We start from the raw sequence: 18,868 nt of genomic DNA on the forward strand, positions 1-18,868 counted from the left end.
TTATTGCTTTTGTAAGAAATTTAATGAAAAAGACTCATTTGATAAAAATATGTTCAAGTATGGTGATGGCTTTATTCTCATATACTATAGTATTTTGAGGATAACTTGAGCTACAAAAGTCCGATTGATAGGATTCTTAGACCATTAGGAAGACAAGAGGAAGGGTTACGACTTGGTGTTTACCACTTTGCTTAGTTCAGATTGTAAGATACTTTAAATTCTTGCTAAAATTAATGTACTGCACCATGAGAGTAGAAATCAAAATAAAGAAGTCAGAGCCGTGGTTTTAGATGTTGAAAGCCACGATGCTAAAGAAGAATATAGCATGGGTAACATTCTACATAAGTAAGAGCCATGGCTCTGGAAAATGGGAGCTGTAGCGCTCAAGGAGTTTTCCAAAAATAAAAATCTTATAGGAGTTTGGAAGTTAGGGTTTTTTGAGGATACTTAAGGGGCATATTTCAATGGTTTTAGAAGAGAGGATGGCAAGAAACTATTTTGAAGAATTGGAGACAAAAACAAAGCAAGCAAGAGAATTTGGAAAAGAATCAAGATCAAAAGCTTCAACTATTAGTTTCTTTCTTTACTTTTGTATTTCTTTTATTTCTTGGATTAATGGTTAATTTTCTTTAGGTGATGTTTTATTTAGATATTATGAACTAATTTGCCTTTTTAGGATGTGTTAGATTTCAACATGTAATCTAAACATTAGTTTCATTTTTATTTACTATAAATGGGTATAGTTTTCCTTATTCACATCAGTTTTAATGCTTTTGATTGTCTGGCCAACAATTAATTGATTTTTGAATCTAATTGAAACTTGACAGAAAGATTTTAGATTGAACTAAGATTAGAATAGTGTATGTTCACGTCACCTAGGTGATCTGATTCGTGATTTAGGTAGACATATGCTAATTGTCATACATAGCCAAATTATAACATTAGCTTAATGAACCTTATTCAATTTATTGCTATAGACATATAGTAACCAATTAAGTTAGGTTTTCGTGCAAGCATCTCGATGGATAATTTTATACATTGCTTTGGATTTTAACTTAGTAAAACCACCCATCAATGTAAATAATAAGAGAAGCTGGTATCAGATGAATTGTTGAACAAACCCATAATCCTAAGTTTTAGTCTGTTGCCTTTCACTAGAGAATTTTTAGTTTTTGTTAATTAGTTTAGTGTTTGATTTAATTTAATTTTAATTAATTTGCCATAAAATCAAGTTACTTGAATAGATTGATCTGTCATAATTTTATTACTCATTGAATAATTAAAAGCAAATCTCTGTGGGATACAATTTTAGACTTATTGTCTATATTACTTGTTGTCAGTTAAAATTCTACCACGCAAGTATACGTATCGAATAGATAGTATGATTAGCAAGTAGAGTATCGATCCCGCAGGGAATTGATCTAAAAGTTTACTAAGTACTAAAATTATTGCAAATAATCTTATCCAAACAATATCAAAATAATATCAAATCAAACTAAGTTATAGCAGAATAAATTAAGAAAAATCAAAATAATAATACTCAAATAAATATCAAATCAAACAAGCCTAGGTTACAATATCCCTCACACTTCATCTAAATCTACCTCTCTTCCTTAACTTATCTCAATGGTTTGAATTGCTAACCTAAAGTCCTAAATTATTTATAAGGGTCTCCCAACTCATCTTATAAAAATATCTATTTTAACCAAAAACACTATACCCTATGTGAATTAAATTAAAACAAACTCATTAAGTTCAGGCTCTAATTTGGCTACATATGGCCTATAGGTATATCCCTATCCTATACGCAAATCAATTAATATGATCATATGCTATCCCAATTTTAGACTACACTAAACTCCCTTTCCCAAGTTTGTTTAGGTTTCTAGATCAATTTAATTGGTGGCCATGCAATTAAAAGCATTAAGAACAAATTGGAATAAACAATCAAATCCATTGAAAATAAGCAAGAAAGTGATTAAAAATCTAGATTACATGTGAGTTCAATTGCAATCCTAGAAAAATAATTAGTTCATAATATCTAATAAAGACAATATCCAAAGAAATTTAGCCATGAATCCAAGTCAAAGAAAATAAGAAAAAAAACACAAAGGTAAGATAGAAAAACTAATAGTTAGAGATGTATGATCTTGATTCCTCTCCAATTCTCTTGTTTCTTGCTTTGTCTTGGCTCCAAATCTCCAGAATAGTTCTTGCTGCCTCTTTGCTGCCTCTCTTGCTGCCTCGGCCATCAAAATCTCTGAAAAAGTCTCCTTAAATAGGCTCCAAATAACCTAATTTTGAAATTCCGTTAATGTCCTTTATTTTTTTAGGGAAGTCGCGTAGCGCTGCGGCGCTACTTCTCCAGCGCTGCAGCGTTGAGCTCTCTGGAATTTTGTATGTGTGCTTCCTTTCATCAACGTCGCTGCAGCCTTGTTCTCCCAGCACTGTGGCAGTCTATCAACTTCAAACATGAGTTTCACCTGATATGTTAAGAACTGGGCAAAGTAGTAAACATAAAAGTTTTATCTCTGTCTCTTAACTTTCTAATGGATTAAAAATCACATCAATTGGACTTCTGGATTGAAAGATTTGCTCCAAATACTGCATCATGTTCAGTCTTTACATCCTGCTGCAGTGGTCCGAATTGACAAATGTTTTGACCATGATCCATCATAACTGGGCCAATTGTGAAACATAAAAATTGTTCCCTTCTTCTTATAATTTGATTGGTCAAAGAATCACCTCATTTGAGTTTTTTAGAAAGAGATATGGTCAAAATATTGAAACTTATACGAATGAAGCTATCACCATACTTGCACTGATTTCATCAAATGAGTCTTTTTCATCAATTTCCTACAAAAGCCATAGGAGAAATTAGCAATAACTACTCTTAAAGTAATTTAAAAATAAAATAACCTAAAATTTAACTAAAATACTTAAATTAATCACTTAAACAATAATCAAACTTAACTAAAAAAACACCTATAATGCTAAAATTCGAACATAAAAACTCAAAGATCTAGCTACTTAAGCTCCCAAAATGAGTCAAAATAACTCTATATAATAGAGTTATCACTTGTTCGATAAGTATACTTGCATCTACTAGATTGGCATAAGTTTTTGGCACTATTGTCAGGCATTTGTTTTCCTATTTATTTTGTTAATATTAAAATTTCACAAATTAGTCTTAATTCTAGTTTTTCTTTCTTTTCTTTTTAGGTTCAATCCTTCATTATATGAGAAGAGCAAAAAGCTTGAAGATTATGCCATGTGATCTAAAGATTGAGAGAACATTCCAAAGACTTCAATGAGAATATCAACAAGGTTTTGCTCAATCAAATATAATGGCTGACTGATAGGGTGAGTAGCAAATCAAAAAATGAGTAATAGTAGAAAATCATTGCTTTAAGGGATGATGCTGTTCCATTAGTACAAAGGATTCCATCAAGCATTCGAAGGTCGACTATTCAAGTCAATAATTTTGAGATCAAGCCGACTATCATCACAATTATTCAAACTTTAGTCCAGTTTGGGAGCCTTCCCAATGATGATCCTAATGAGCATATTTCAAAATTCTTAGAGATATGTGATACCTTCAAACAAATTGGTGTCATAAATGATGCAATTCATTTAAGGCTTTTCCTTTTTTCATTGAGAGACAAAGCTAAAGCATGGCTAGATGCCTTCCCTACTAGATTTATAACAACATGGGATGATCTTGCTCAAAAGTTCCTTACTAAGTTCTTTTTTTTTACCAAGACAATAAAAATAAAGAATGATATCACATCATTCATGCAATTAGATTGTGAATCATTATACGAGGCTAAGGAAAGACACAAGGACTTGCTTAAACCATGCCCTTATCATGGTCTTCTAGAATGGCTATAAGTGTAAGCATTTTACAATGGATTAGTTGTCATGTTCAAACCACCATTGATGTCGCTATAGGAGGAGCTTTAATGGCTAAGTCAATTGATAAGGCATATGATCTATTGGAGGAGATGGCTATAAACAAATACCAGTGGCCAGCATAGTGATTAATGCATTAGAGAGTAGCTGGAGTTCATGGCATGGATGCCTTCACAACATTATCAACTCAGATAGTAGTTCTAACTTAAAAACTTGAATTTTTTGGTGCTAACTCCATTCAAAGTCCTTTTGTAGTTTGTGAGTATTATAGAGATGAACATGCCAACAACAATGTCAAAGCAATGCAAAAACAATGCAGTTTGTGGGGAGTAGAAAATAGAACAATCCTTACTCTAACACCTACAACACAGGATGGATGAACCATCCTAACTTCTCATGGGGTAATAATTAGGGGTCATCTTCAGCTCAAAGGTCATACATACCTCTCAAGTTCCAACATTAACTAAGAGCACTTATCCTAGAAAAGATATCATCTATCGAGCATTTATTGATGTAGCTCATGACAAAAAATGATGCCATCATTTAAAATCAAAAAACTCTAATTCAAAGTCAATGGGCATCAATTCGAAACCTTGGGACCCATGTTGGTCAACTTGCTAACTCATAAACAACTAAGCTCATGTAACAGTACCTAGTGATATGGAAGCAAATCCGATGAGGGAAGGTTAGCAACATGTTAAGGCCATACCTTGAAAAATGGTACAGAAGTTGAAAGTAACCTAAAACAAGTTAAAAAAAAAGACAAGATGGTAGAGAGTGAGATACACATTACGAGTTTTAGTGAACAATGTCAAGAGAAGGAAACCAACACAACACTACCACTACCACTTTTTCCTCAGCATTTCAAAAAACAATAAGAAAAGAACCAATTTCGAAAATTTATAGAGGTGTTTAAAAAGCTTCACATTAACATTCCAGTCAGTAAGGCTATTAAGCGAATGCCTTCATATGGAAAATAAGGTTAGGTGAATTTGAGACAATAACACTCACTAAGGAGTGCAATGCTATCATACAGAACAAGTTTACTCTAAAGCTTAAGGACCTTAGCAGCTTTACTATTCCATGCACAATTAGTGCCTTATTTATCGTTAAGGCGTTGAGTGATTTGGGGCCAAGTATGAATTTGACATCGTTGTTTATCTACAACAAGTTGGGCTTAGGTGAGATTAAGCCCACTACTATGACTTTACAATTAATAGATCAAACCTTTACATATTCAAGATGTATAGTGGAAGATGTGCTTGTAAAAGTAGATAAATTTATCTTCCTAATGGATTTCATAGTACTCGATATGGAAGAGGATAGAAAGGTTCTTATTATCCTTGAAAAATCTTTCTTGTGCACTACTAGAGCATTCATCGATGTAAAAAAGGGAAAACTTACCTTGTGAGTACAAGATCAAAAGGTAACATTTAACATTTTCAAAGCTTTAAAGTTTAGTAATGATCATGATGAGTGTTTTGCAATTAGTTTGCAATAAGTCCTTCAATATCGGTGCATAAAATCTTGTTGGTGGATAATCATAGAGCCATTATCGAGCATGAAAGAAGATTGAATCCAATCATGAGGAGGTGTTAAAAAAGGAGATCATCAAGTGGCTAGATACTGACATCATTTATCCTATTTTGAATAATGAGTGGGTAAATTTGGTGCAATGCGTGCCAACGAAAGGCAGGATGATAATGGTTGCAAATGAAATCAATGAGTTCATTCCTACAAGGATAGTCACAAGTTGGAAAGTTTGCATGGACTACCGAAAGCTAAATAAGGCCACAAGGAAAGACATTTCCCTTTACCATTTATTGATCAAATGTTGGATAGGTTAGCGGGAAAGGAGCACTATTGTTCTTAGATGGGTATTCAGAATATAATTAGATTGCAATGGCTCTTGAGGATCAAGAAAAGATAACCTTGACCTATCCTTATGCACATTCACCTTAAGGAGGATGGAATTTGGACTTTGCAATGTTCTAACTACATTTCAACGATGCATGATGGCTATTTTTTTCAGATATGGTGGAGAAAACTTTAAAGTTATTTATGGATGACTTCTTGATATTTGGAAATAATTTTTATGAATGTTTGTTGAATCTTGATAGGGTATTGAAAAGATGTGAAGAAATAAATCTGGTGCTAAATTGAGAGAAGTGCCATTTTATGGTACAAAAAGGCATTGTTATTGGTGTTAAGGTGCCAAGCAATGGATTGGAGGTGAACAAAGTGAAAATGGAAACCATTGAGAAGAGTCCACCACAACCTCGATTAAAGGTATTAAGAGTTTCTTTGGACATGATTGTTTTTATCGGCGATTCATTAAGTATTTTTCTAAAATTACTAAACCTTTGTATAATCTCTTAGAAAAAGATGTCCCCTTTAAATTTGATGATGCATGCCATGCTACATTTATAGAATTGAAAAAGAAATTGACATTTGCACCCTTTACTATAGATCTTGATTGGTCACTTCCATTTGAGCTTATGTGTGATACTAGTGACTATGTTGTAGATGCAGTGTTAGAACAAAGAAAGGATAAAATTTTTCATTCTATATATTATGCTACCAAAACTTTGATCAAAACCCAGATGCATTACACCACCACTAGAAAAGAATTATTAGCAATTATGTATGCATTTGACAAGTTTCGCTCATACTTGAGTGGCACTAAAGTTATTATTTACACTACCACTTTGCAATTAATTATTTGATTGCTAAGAAAGATGCCAAGCCAAGGTTGATAAGATGGATTTTTTGTTGCCACAAGTGATCGATTTGGAAATCAGGGACAAAAAAAGGTTTAGAGAATCAAGTATCAGACCATTTGTTGAGGTTAAAGCATGACAACCACGGTATGGACTTAACTTGAATCAACAAGACCTTTCACGATGAACAGTTGTTACAGGTTGGTCAAAAGAATTTACCATGGTATGTTGATTGTGTCAATTCTGTTGTGAGTAAGCTTCTTCCTCCAAATATAAATTTTCATCAAAGAAAGAAATTTTTGCATGATGTAAAATATATATGTGGGATGAACCATTTTTTAAGCAATGTATTGACAAAATGGTAAAAATGTGCATTTCGGAGGAAGTTGAATGCATATTGAGATATTGTCACTCTTGAAAATATAAAAACCATTTTAGTGGAGATAGAATGACAGCTAAAGCTCTTCAGTCAGGTTTATTTTGGCTAACACTTTTCAAGGATGCTCACAAGTTTGTTTTGCATTACGATAGCTGTCAAAGAGTGGGAATATTTCGAGGAGACATGAGATGCCACTCACTGACATTCTTCAAGCGAAAATTTTTTATGTTTGGGGAATTGATTTCATGGGACCATTCATATCTTCCTTCAACAATCACTATATCTTGTTGGTTATTGACTACGTGTCAAAGTGGGTGGAAACCTCCACTTTGCCTACAAATGATGCTAAGGCTGTGCTACAATTTCTTTAAAAGAATATTTTTACTGGATTTGGAATGCCTATGGCTATAGTGAGTAATGAAGAAAGTCACTTTTGTAATAAATATTTTATAACTTTGCTTGCAAAGATTGTAGTGACACACGAAGAGGCCACTACTCATCACTCTCAAAAGAGTGGACAAGTCGAATTGTTAAACCGAGAAATTAAAAGGATTTTAGAGAATGTGCTATTTCTATAAAGGAAGGACTGGGTTAGTAGCCTTGATTATACACTATAGGCATATAAGACCACTTATAAGACCCTAATAAATATGTCCCCATATAGATTGGCATTTAGAAAAATGTGTCACCTTCCATTTAACCTAGAGTAGAGTACATTTTGAGCCACCAAGAAGTTAAACTTTGACTTAGAAGCAACTAGTGAGAAGCGTTTGTTTCAATTGAATGAGATGGATGAACTAATCTTGGATGCTTATGGAAATGCCAAAATTTACAAAGAAAAGACAAAAAGATGGCATGATCAACAGATTATTGACCTTTGTTTCGAGCTAAGTCAATCTATGTTATTGTTTAACTCACGTTTAAAGCTATTTTAAGGAAAGTTGAAATCAAGATGGTCGAGACCCTTTCTTTTATCAAAGGTATTTCCACATGGAGTAGTGGAAATAATTGATAGGTTAATAAATGAAACATTTAAAGTGAATGGGCAACGGTTGAAGCATTACTAGGGAGGTTACTTTGATCATCAATGATCCTCCATCCATCATTTGGATCCTAAATAAGCTTCAATGAGAGTCTAGCTACTAACTATAAAAAAAATGTTTCTTAGGAGGCAACCCAAGTTTCTAAACTTACTTTATTGTTGAGTTTATTTCATTTATCTTATGTTGATTTTTATTTGCACCTTTTTTTGCCTTTCATTTAATTTTTTATCCAAATATAATTATTTTGCTTCTTGTGTTTTGAAGGTTATAAGATATAATTAAAAAAAAAGGCCTAACATTATGGTCCTCAAAGGGTAGTGCTGTCGTGTTGACACTAGGCATGAAATAGAAGGCCCAACATTGCAATCTTCACAAGGTAGAGCTATGAAATCTAAACTCGGTACACTCTTCCAACAAAAAGAAAACGTTCAGTGCCCCCAAATTAGATGTATTAAAGGTTGAGAGATGTGGCGTTGGTTTAGGGAATAGCTCTCTCATTCATTATTTAAACTTCTTTCACCCTTAAATCTCAAATCCCTAATTACATAAACTTTGCCCTTCTTCCTTCAATATTGCTTTCCCTTCAAACACTCTAACAATTACTTTTGATTCTTCAAGTTTTTGTAACCACGCCATTTACAAACCCATTCACCATCCATCATCTTTTCCATAATCAAACTCTTAACAAAACCTATCAAGTAAGTTATTTTCTTCAAAGTTTTTCTTTAATTCTTGAGAATTTTTGTTTTTAGTCTTTTCCATTGTAGATTTAATGGAAATTCATGTTAATGGGTTGCTTCTGCTTTGTGATTAAGGGGTATGTAGAAATTCCAACACATTTTTGGTTTGAGTAACTTGTTTTCGAGTTATTTGGTGGATTGTTACATTTAAATACTTGATAATTTTAAATTTTTTTTGGTGATAATCTTTATGGAGAATTTAGAAATTATTGAACACCTGTAGTTGGGTTTCTTTTGTCTTGGTTGGTTGTTGTGATTTTTTTTTTACAAATATAGCATTAAAGAGAATGCGACCAAGTTTTAGTGCTTCTTTCGATTGCACAAAGGTTGTATCTATGGATGCTTCCCCAAGATGCTATAGCTCATTGATAAATAAGGTACCCATACCTGAACGAGGTTTGAAATTTCTAATTGTCTATTATGAGGGGCTACATCAAATGATAACGGAACAATGTTGGTAGAAATTCTACGTCTAACTGGAAGTTGTTGTCATTTTAATGGTAAGTGAAGTTTATGCAAATGGATTTAAACACATTGATGGGGTTGCCTTTGTGCTTGGTAAACAGGTCCATTCCCAACATCAGACCATCACTGAATTCTTTGAGACTCTGAATATTGAAAATGATGAATATGGGCAATACTTAGGTGACCATCAAGGTTGGGATGCAATAATCTCAAAGCTTTGTGTTGTGAGTGGGCAATGGAGACTGTCACATGGAAAGCTGATATCATTCAAAAAGAATACAATGAAGAAGGAACTTAAAGTGTGGTTACACTTTGTAACAGCAAGATTGCTTCCATCTACACACATAAGTGATGTTATGAAGGATAAAGTCGTGCTTATATATTCCATCATGACATGTAAATCCATCGACAATGGCAAGGTCATCTTTAATTCTATATTGCACACAGGTCAAACACAATGGGATGGTATAGGGTTTCCCTCTTTGATAACTACCTTGCATGGGAGAGGTGGTGTTCAATGGAGTGATAAAGAAAAATTGTAACTTCTTAAACTTCCAATTGGTGTGGGAATTCTAGAGGAATCTGCTACAGTAGGTGGTAGCTTTTCAAAGGTTGCCCCATTACCTCTATCGAGGGCCTCGATTCGTAATGTGTCTCAATGGATGGAACATATTGATCAGCGTGTAGACCATTAAGAGAGGCATAATTAGGCACTTGAGTGAATGATGCGAGCTTATGCTAAGCATATAAGAATGGATATGGGTACTTTTCCTTCTTTGCTAGTTGATTCAGACTCCGATGATGACTTGGGTGTAGAGGATGAGGAGGACCAGCAGACTACAGCTATAGATTTAAGGGAGTATTTTCTCTTCCTTACTTTTAGTAACATTAGGAATAATGTTCACTTTAAGTTTGAGGGGTAGTTTTTAAATTTTTATGTTTATGTTTTGAAGTTCAAGTTTAGTTGTTTAACATGATAATGTAAGAAAGTTTTAATTTAGGAAAATGTTGAAAATTAAAGCTAGAATTAGTGCACCAATGAATTTGATTTACCTATCCAATGCAAATATCCAATTATCTTGTTGATCTTTTGCTCATAGTAAACATGAATATTGTTTGAATGTCATGAGAATTCCTATTTTTAGCATCATGATCAGATGCGATTTCCATACTTGAGCACTATATATCTTACATGGAATTATTATATACCTTTAGAGAAAGCTTTTGTAATTTGGTTGATTCTTTCTTGAGGAAAAATAATAGGTTATACTTAGTTAGGGAGATGACTTAAGTTATCCTTAGACTAATCAAGCCAAGCTAACCTAGTTCAATTTTTATCCTTAGGATAATCCTTTAAGCTTAAATTGTCCTTTTCTTTAATTAAACACATGAAAAAAATTAGCTTAGCCTTTGAGAAATTTTCCAATTTCATAACCCTCGCTTTTTAGCATATATATTAGTTTATGAAATATATGTGGAGCAAGTTGATGAAAAAAGTGGAAAAGGTGATATGTAGAGAAAAAATACAAAATTTTTGTGAAGTATTAATCCCATTACCAATAAAAGAAACAAGTTTAGGGGTGTTGAATTAAGAAGAAAAAAAATTGTTTCATGAGTGAAATGTGAAAGGAAAGGAAAAAGGTGCATTTGGTGAAGAAAAATAAGGCTACATAGGTCCTAAAACAATTATGCCCTTAGGGTAATTTGAGTTGCATATTATCTTATATTTTACCTTGACCTTAGCCATATGTTACAAGCTGAATAAAAGCCTCTTGGTAAAGTGTTAGCCTACATTAGTTGAGAGAGAGATGAAAAGCAAACATATGAAACTCTAAACTAATTTGGAGTTTGCATGAGCATAAATTATCCAGAGTCCATGATATTCATTGTATGATATTTCAAACACAAATGGAAGTCCATCCAAAAATGAGTTTGCATTTGAATGTATTGTGAATTTAGATAATATTTATGTTTTGCTTTGAGTTGGGAAAATGAGATAATTTTCGAGGATGTTAAAGGTGATTAATGAATTGGTGCAATTGATTTCTAGTTAAGTTGTTTTTATTCATTTAGGTCTTGCATCAAGTTTGGGAGAGTGATAACTCTACTATGTATAGTTATTTTGAAGCATTTTGAAGGTTTAACTAGCCAAGTTTTTGAGATTTTAGGTTTGAATTTAAATAATTTATGTGTTTTTTATTGTTAAGTTAGATTACATGTTGATTAGTTTGATTTAAGTTATTTTAGTTTAATTTTATGTTATTTTGTTTAAATTACTTTAAGAATAGTTATTGCTGATTTCTTTTATTGGTTTTGTAGGAAATTTGATGAAAAAGTCTCATTTGATAAAAAATCGAAGGTGTTTCATTAGAGCTTCCCCAATCCACAAATTTTCACATTATATAGTGGCATTTTCTATTTTTTTATGCCTATCAGCATGCACTTGGTTCTTAAATCATGAGGTTGAAGGCTTACCTTTCTTGATAGAGATACCTATTACTGTAGGTCCTTTTGTCTTTGCTACAATTTTCTTCTGGCTCTTCTTTTTCATTTCAGTTGGTGATTCTATAACCATTTTACACCTTTTCTTAAATGGTACAGTAAAAGAATCTTTAACATGCCTTTTTCCTTTTCCCTTGTCAGTAATTTTACTGGTGAGAGAGGTCTTGGCCATTGATTTTGTTTCGATGTTTGAGCCTTAAGGTTTCTTAGGTTTACTTAGAACTTGAAAGAAAGGGGACAAATTTTAGAAAAAATTTAGGTGTTTAAGGTTTTTATTTTCTCAATTGGATTTTCAAGAGGATGAGGAGTTTTGAATTGTGGTCTTGTAACTGGTTAGCCCACGTTTTAAGTGAATGGTTTTCCCATACCCCTTGCTCCTTATTGTTTCAAAATTTTTTAAAAATTCCAATGTGATAGTTTTCTCTTCATCTAAGGTGCTTTAATCGGTTAGAGCAGGCTTTAACAGATTAAAGTGCTACTGATTTAGGATGCTTCTAATGACCAAAATGCTTTAATTGGTTAAAGGAATTTTTAACTAATTAACACCTCACTGACATAGGCCTAGCACTTCAACATAAAATTGCTCTAATTGATTAAAAAAGGCTTTAAGTAATCAACACAAATGTTACCTTCCTTCCAAGGTCTCTTTAACAAATTAGAACATTTTTTTTATCAATTAAAACGATAAATAAAATCAAATATCACACAAGATATCATTAAAAACATGTTCAATTTCAACTCAATCAGAATTCATTGGCATTAATCATTCCTAAGTCTCTCTTGATCTTACAAAATTGGTCTTCACTCAATGGTTTTGTGAAAATATCGATTAATTGATGCAAGGTAGCTACAAAATTTTATTTTATCGTCTCTTTTAAGCACATGATCTCTAGTGAAATGATGTCTAATTTCTATGTGCTTGGTCTTAGAGTGTTGAATAAGATTTTTGGAGATGTTTATGGCACTAGTGTTGTCATAGAATATATGTACATTATGCATGGATATGCCAAAATCATTTAACTATTGCCTAATCCATAACATTTGTGCACAACAACTACCTAGTGAAATATATTTAGCCTTAACAGTTTCTTATTGCCAGTAAAATCAACATTAGAATAGACAAGAAGATTAAAAGATGATCCTTTTGGATACCATAGTCCTAAGCCTTAAGTATGCAATAGATATCTAAAACTCCTCTTCACTACAGTCAAATGTGATTCTTTGGAACATGATTGGAATTTTTCACATAAGCAAACACTAAACAAAATATTAAGTCTACTTGCAGTTAAATAAAGAAGTGACCTAATCATACCTTTATAGAGTTTTTGGTCCACATCGTTTCCTTTAACATCTTTATCAAGCTTTGTGGAAGGACGTATAGGAGTTCCAATTGATTTTAGATTCATCACACCAAATTTTTTCAGCATTTCCTTAGTGTAATTTTCTTGGTTGATGAATATTCCATCTTTACATTAGTTGATTTGTGACCAAGGAAGAATTTTAGTTCTCCCATCATGCTGATTGGAAATCCACCTTGTATTTCCTTAACAAAATTCTCACACAACTTTTCATCAATAGCACCAAATACTATATCATCAACATATATTTGAACCATAATCAAATCATTTTTATTTTTTTTATGCAAAGAGTGTTATCCACACTTCCCCTAGAGTATCCTTGTTCTATAAAAATTTTTGAAGTTTTTCATATCAAGCTCTAGCCGCTTGTTTTAATCCATATAAAGCTTTATGCAATCTATCAACATGATCAATTTTTTTAAAATCTTCAAAACCAATGGGATGTTCAACATACACTTTTTCTTATATAAAGTTATTTAGAAATGCACTTTTAACACCCATTAAAAACAATTTAAAATTCATGTAACAAGCATAGGCAAGCAAGAGTCTAATTGCTTCTAATCTAGCTACAAGAGTAAAAGTTTCATCATAATCAATACCTTCGTCTTGATTATAGCCTTCAGCAACTAACCTGGCTTTGTTCCTCACCACATTTCCTAACTCATCCAACTTGATTTAAGTACCCATTTTGTACCAACAATTGGATGATTGGTTGGCCTTGGAACTAAGATCTAAACCTTGTTCCTTTCAAACTGACCAAGTTCTTGCATGGCAATCATCTAATTGTGTTCCTTTTTAACTTCCCTAAAGTTCTTTGGTTTCACTTCTGATATGAACACAAGATATTTACAAGCTTCTATTAATCCTCTTCTAGTTTTAACATCTTCCAAGGGATCATTAATAATTTATTTTTGAGGATGATTTCTTACAAATCTCCCACTTCTAGGAAGATTGTTATGCTATTTCTCAGCTCTTTGTAGGTCCTCTAGAGGTGGTTTTTCTCCATCTTTCTCCTTTAAGCTATCTCCATCATTTTCTTTATTGTCCAAGCTCATCTTTTCCATTTTCTTCTCAATATCATTTGCATCATTATCATCATCATCAAACACTACCTTTCTTTGTGTAGCATCAATCTCTTCAAAAAAATGCGAGTTGACTATTTAATAACTAAAGTTCTTTTATTAAACACTTTACATGCTTTAGAGTTCAATACATAACCTAAAAAAATAGCTTCATCACTTCTAACATCAAACTTTTTCAATGTGTGTTTTTCATTATTTAAAGCAAAGCATTTGCATCCAAAACTTCTTAAATTTGAAATGTTTTGTTTTCTTCCTTTATAAAGCATATAAAGGGTTTTAAAAATTATGACTCTAATGGAAACTCTATTCAAAATGTAAGCTATTGTGTTCACAACTTTAGCCTAAAATTATTTTGGGAAATTGTTTTCTTAAAGCATTGTTCTTGCCATTTACTTTAAAGTTTTACTTTTTCTTTCTACAACTCCAATTTGTTGTGAAGTTCTAGGAGCTGAAAAATTGTGGTGAAAACCATTTTCATTGCAAAAGATTTCAAAATCATCATTTTCAAACTCACCATTATGGTCATTCTTAACATTAACAATGGTAAGCCTTTTCTCATTTTCACTCTTTTACAATGTTTAGCAAAATAGGCAATGCATCATCTTTATGAGCAAGTATACCCATGTATATATCGAATAATCATCTATAGTAGCAAAGCCATATGACTTGCCTCATAGACTAGTAACATTAATTGGTCCAAACAAGTCAACATGCAATAGTTCAAGTGGTTTAGAAGTTGAGATTATTTTCTTAGATTTAAATGAACTTTTAATTTATTTCCTAAATTGACATACATCACAAACTTTGTCATTTTCAAAAGATTTCTTTGGAAGTTCAATGACTAGGTCTTTTTTTAAGAGTTTTGAAATAGTGTGCATGCTAACATGTCTTAATCTTCTATGCTACACCAAATATCACATACATCATTGGTCATAAGACATGATTCACTATTAGGCACAATTTCATCAAGAATGATAACATACATGTTCATAATTCTTTTGCCAATGATTGCAACTTTGTTAGTGTCAACATCAATTACTTGACATTCATGACAATCAAACCAAACTCTAAAGCCTTTATCACATAGCTGATTAATGCTTAGTAAGTTATGTCTTAGACCTTTAACAAAAAAAACATACTTGATTTGAGTTTGAGAAGTATTACCAATGGTTTCAATTCCTTGGATACTACTTTTAGAGTCATCACCAAAGGAAACACTACCATTTTTCCTCTTATCAAGCTTTGTAAATAATTTCTCATCACTAATCATTTTACGTGAGTAGCTACAGTCCAAATGCCATAGTTGTCTTTCTTTTGGTTTAGCTTCAAAACATTGATCCTTTTGCTTTTGCTTAATTTACAAAATAAATTTTCATTTTTTCTTTAAAGGTATCCATACTTTGATAGGCCCTTGTTAGCAAGCATATGAGATCGTTTAGGCACTTAAACCAATTTGGTTTTAGGAAGTTTACTTCCATTATGATAGCAACCATAAGAAAAATGACTTTTCTTGCCACAGACATAACAACGGTGTGAGGATGCATTATTTCTCTTTTTGAAATTTGTAATTCCTTTTGGCTTTTCGTCACTTTTCAATTTCAATTTTGAGCTCTCTTCCATTGAAGCTTTAAGAGTAACATTTTCATCCATAACTTTTTGCAAGGCTAGATTTTTGCTCTTTAGTTCCAACTTCAAGAGTTCAAAATTTGTTTTGGAATGTTCAAGTTCAATTTGGAACATATTTATTTGATTAAAAATAGAGTTAAAATGATGCTTGAATTTTTTTAAATTCATCATCCAATGCTATAGCCTTTTTCCTCCTAGTTTTATATTTCAATGTAAGCTTTTCTAATTTAGCTTATAAGCAATCATGCTCATCTTGAAGTTCATCATAAAAAATATCACAAACGTTAGATGTTACCTCAAATTCTTCTTCTTTTGCCATTAAGCAGAAATTTGCTCATTCTTCTAATTTTATTTTTTCTTTTTCTAAGCTTAAAGAATCATTATTAGACCATGTTGCTACCACCATTGTTCTCTTTGGTTTTTTCATCTTCTTTGAAGGTTCTTCTTTGAGCAGTAGGCATTTTAATATGAAATGTCTAGGGTTTTTACATTCAAAACAAACCATTTCATCATTCTTATTGAGATCACTCTTATACTTATTTTTCCATGATGAACCTTGATCTTTCTTGTAATTCTTTCTTCCAATCCTTTTACCTTTTTGCCCCATGAGTTTTCTAAATCTTGTAGCCATCATAGCTAACTCTTTATCATCATCACTTGATAGGTTTTCTAGTTTTTCCTCAAGCGTGTTGATCTTTAAAGCAAGATTTTTCTTTTTCATTTTGGCTTCTTTCTTTTTCTCTTCTTATTCTTCTTTCGTTTCAAGTTCATGTATGGGGAATGAGTCATAGATTTCATCAAGAATAACTACATTAAGATCCATAGCCTCTCGGATGGTAGTGACTTTAGGTTTCTAACTTTTTAGGAGGCATCTAAGTAATTTCCTAGCTAACTCAAGTTCAAGGATGACTTTACCAAGTTGATTGAGCTTGTTTGTAATGTTAGAAAACTTATCAAACATGGTAGAGATGTCTTAACCCGGTTTCATTTTGAACATCTCATAGTTATGGGTGAATAAAGCACTTTTTGATTTCTTAACTTAAGAAGGCTCTTCATGGATAACTCTAAGTTTTCTCCAAATTTCCTTGATTGTAGTGCAACTAGAAATTTTATTTGAATTCAATGACAGTCAATGCACAAGGGAAAGTGTTAATAGCTTTAAAATTGGTTTGAACATTTTTTACTCTAACTTTAGTCCACTTTGCCTTTAGTTTGAGAATTTCCTCTCCTATGATAGAGTTAAGAGAGGTAGGAATATGAGGTCCTCTTGTAATTATATCTCACATTTCATAATCAAGAGATATAATATAAATAGACATTTTAGTGCCTTAATAAACATAATTTGATCCATCAAATAGAGAAAGCATATTTGTTGATTGATTCTTAGTAAGAACAAACTTTTGCAAAATCATTTGAATCTCTTTTAAGGATGTTAAGGCTTAATTTTGAAAGTTGGGTTCTGATACCACTTGCTGGTCTCAATAGTGTTAAAAAGGGGTGAATAGCACTAAAATTTTAAAGGCAGCTTTCTGAGCTTGAAAAGCTTTTTATTAAAATATATGATGGAAGGTTTAAAATTTGTTAAGGTTAAAAAACACTAAGCAAAGAAAGTAGAGAAAAGTGGACAAAACATAAGTATTTATAATGTTTCGATCTCTTTGACCTATATCCACTATCTTGATCTTCCAATCAAGGATTTTCAACAAAACTTCACTAAACCAGTGGAATTAACAGCTTCTACCAAGCTTTTATAATGTGAGCTTGTAACCCAAGCTCTAATCCCTTACAATAAATTTTAAATTACTGCCTACGCTCGAATCAACCAAGAAATACGAAGAAAAAGGAATACACGTAATCACTCTTGTTAATCTAAGATGAATACAATCAAGCTCAAACACTTTTACAAGAATAAGAATGAAAAACAAGTGTGTTAGAAACGATTTTTTGGCTTTTTTCTCAAAATATGATTTTAGCAGTTTCACCATTTTTTCTTTGACCATTAGAGCTTCGTTTTATACCTAAGAATTCAGATTTTTCAATTAAAGATAGGTTTTAGTCATTGTAAGCATGTTTGATTCCTTTCTAGCCGTTATTTTGTCTTCTAGCATTTAAATTTAAATGGATAGACAGTTTTTTATTAATTGATTTAAGGCAAGCTTTAGGTCTTCTCTGACTTGCATTGTTTGGTAACTTTATTCACTATGTTAACTAGTTAAAGGAAGCTTTAACTGATTAAAATTTTTCTGTCTTGTAGCCTGTTTCACTATGTTAATCAATTCAATATAGCTTTAACTTATTAAAAACATTTTGTTTTCAGACTTCTCCAATCAGTAATCTTTTTGTAATTGGTTAGTCCATCCTTTAACTAATTAAACCTTCTCTTCCACCAACATTAATTGATTAAAATAAACTTCAACCAATTGAAAATTCTTCGAATTTGAATTTCTTCATTTTGGCTCCCTTGTTCAGTCAACTTCACTTTAAATATAGATTTTGGCGCTTTATAAGTACTTCAAATCTTGTGTTTTAACCAATTAACCTCACTCCTTAATTGATTAGCACATCTTTGTCATTAGCTTCCAACACCTTCTTAATTAGTTAAGCCTAGTGTTAACTGATTAAATCTTTTCTGCCTTGCTTTTATATGAGGCATAGTTTTGCCTTAATTGGGTAAGGTTCCACTCTAATCAGTTAATGATGTTCTGCTTTTACTAAACTTTTTCTTCTTTCCCACTTTAACTAATTAACCCATTTTTTAAGTGAGCAAGCTTCTTAACTTGCCTTTTATCATCAATTTATTAGGGGAATTAAGCTTTATCTTGCACACTTAAGTAATGAAGTTAGACATCAATAAATAAGGATGTTTTGTTATTATAAAAAATAAATGGAGTCAACAATAGTGACTCAATTTAAGTTAGGTATTTATGCAAGCATCTTAGTGGAGGCTTGTATATAGCTTTGGATTCTAAGTTAGTAAAGCCACCCATAAATATAAATAATAAAGAAAACTAGTATCAAATGAATTGTTGAATGAACCCATA

General features: G+C 32.0%; 1 non-coding gene across 1 annotated transcript; it reads right to left on the reverse strand.

Moving 5' to 3' along the window:
* Positions 1 to 3,768: 3,768 nt before the first annotated feature.
* LOC149526435 (small nucleolar RNA R71) lies at positions 3,769 to 3,875 on the reverse strand. Its single transcript, XR_016352004.1, has one exon. It is a non-coding gene; the product is annotated as a small nucleolar RNA R71 (small nucleolar RNA).
* Between the last annotated feature and the right edge of the window lie 14,993 nt (positions 3,876 to 18,868).

The sequence above is a fragment of the Theobroma umbraticum genome, unplaced genomic scaffold, assembly GCF_002168275.2.
Source record: "Theobroma umbraticum cultivar Fairchild unplaced genomic scaffold, ASM216827v3 scaffold_239.1, whole genome shotgun sequence".
Taxonomy (NCBI): Eukaryota; Viridiplantae; Streptophyta; class Magnoliopsida; order Malvales; family Malvaceae; genus Theobroma; species Theobroma umbraticum.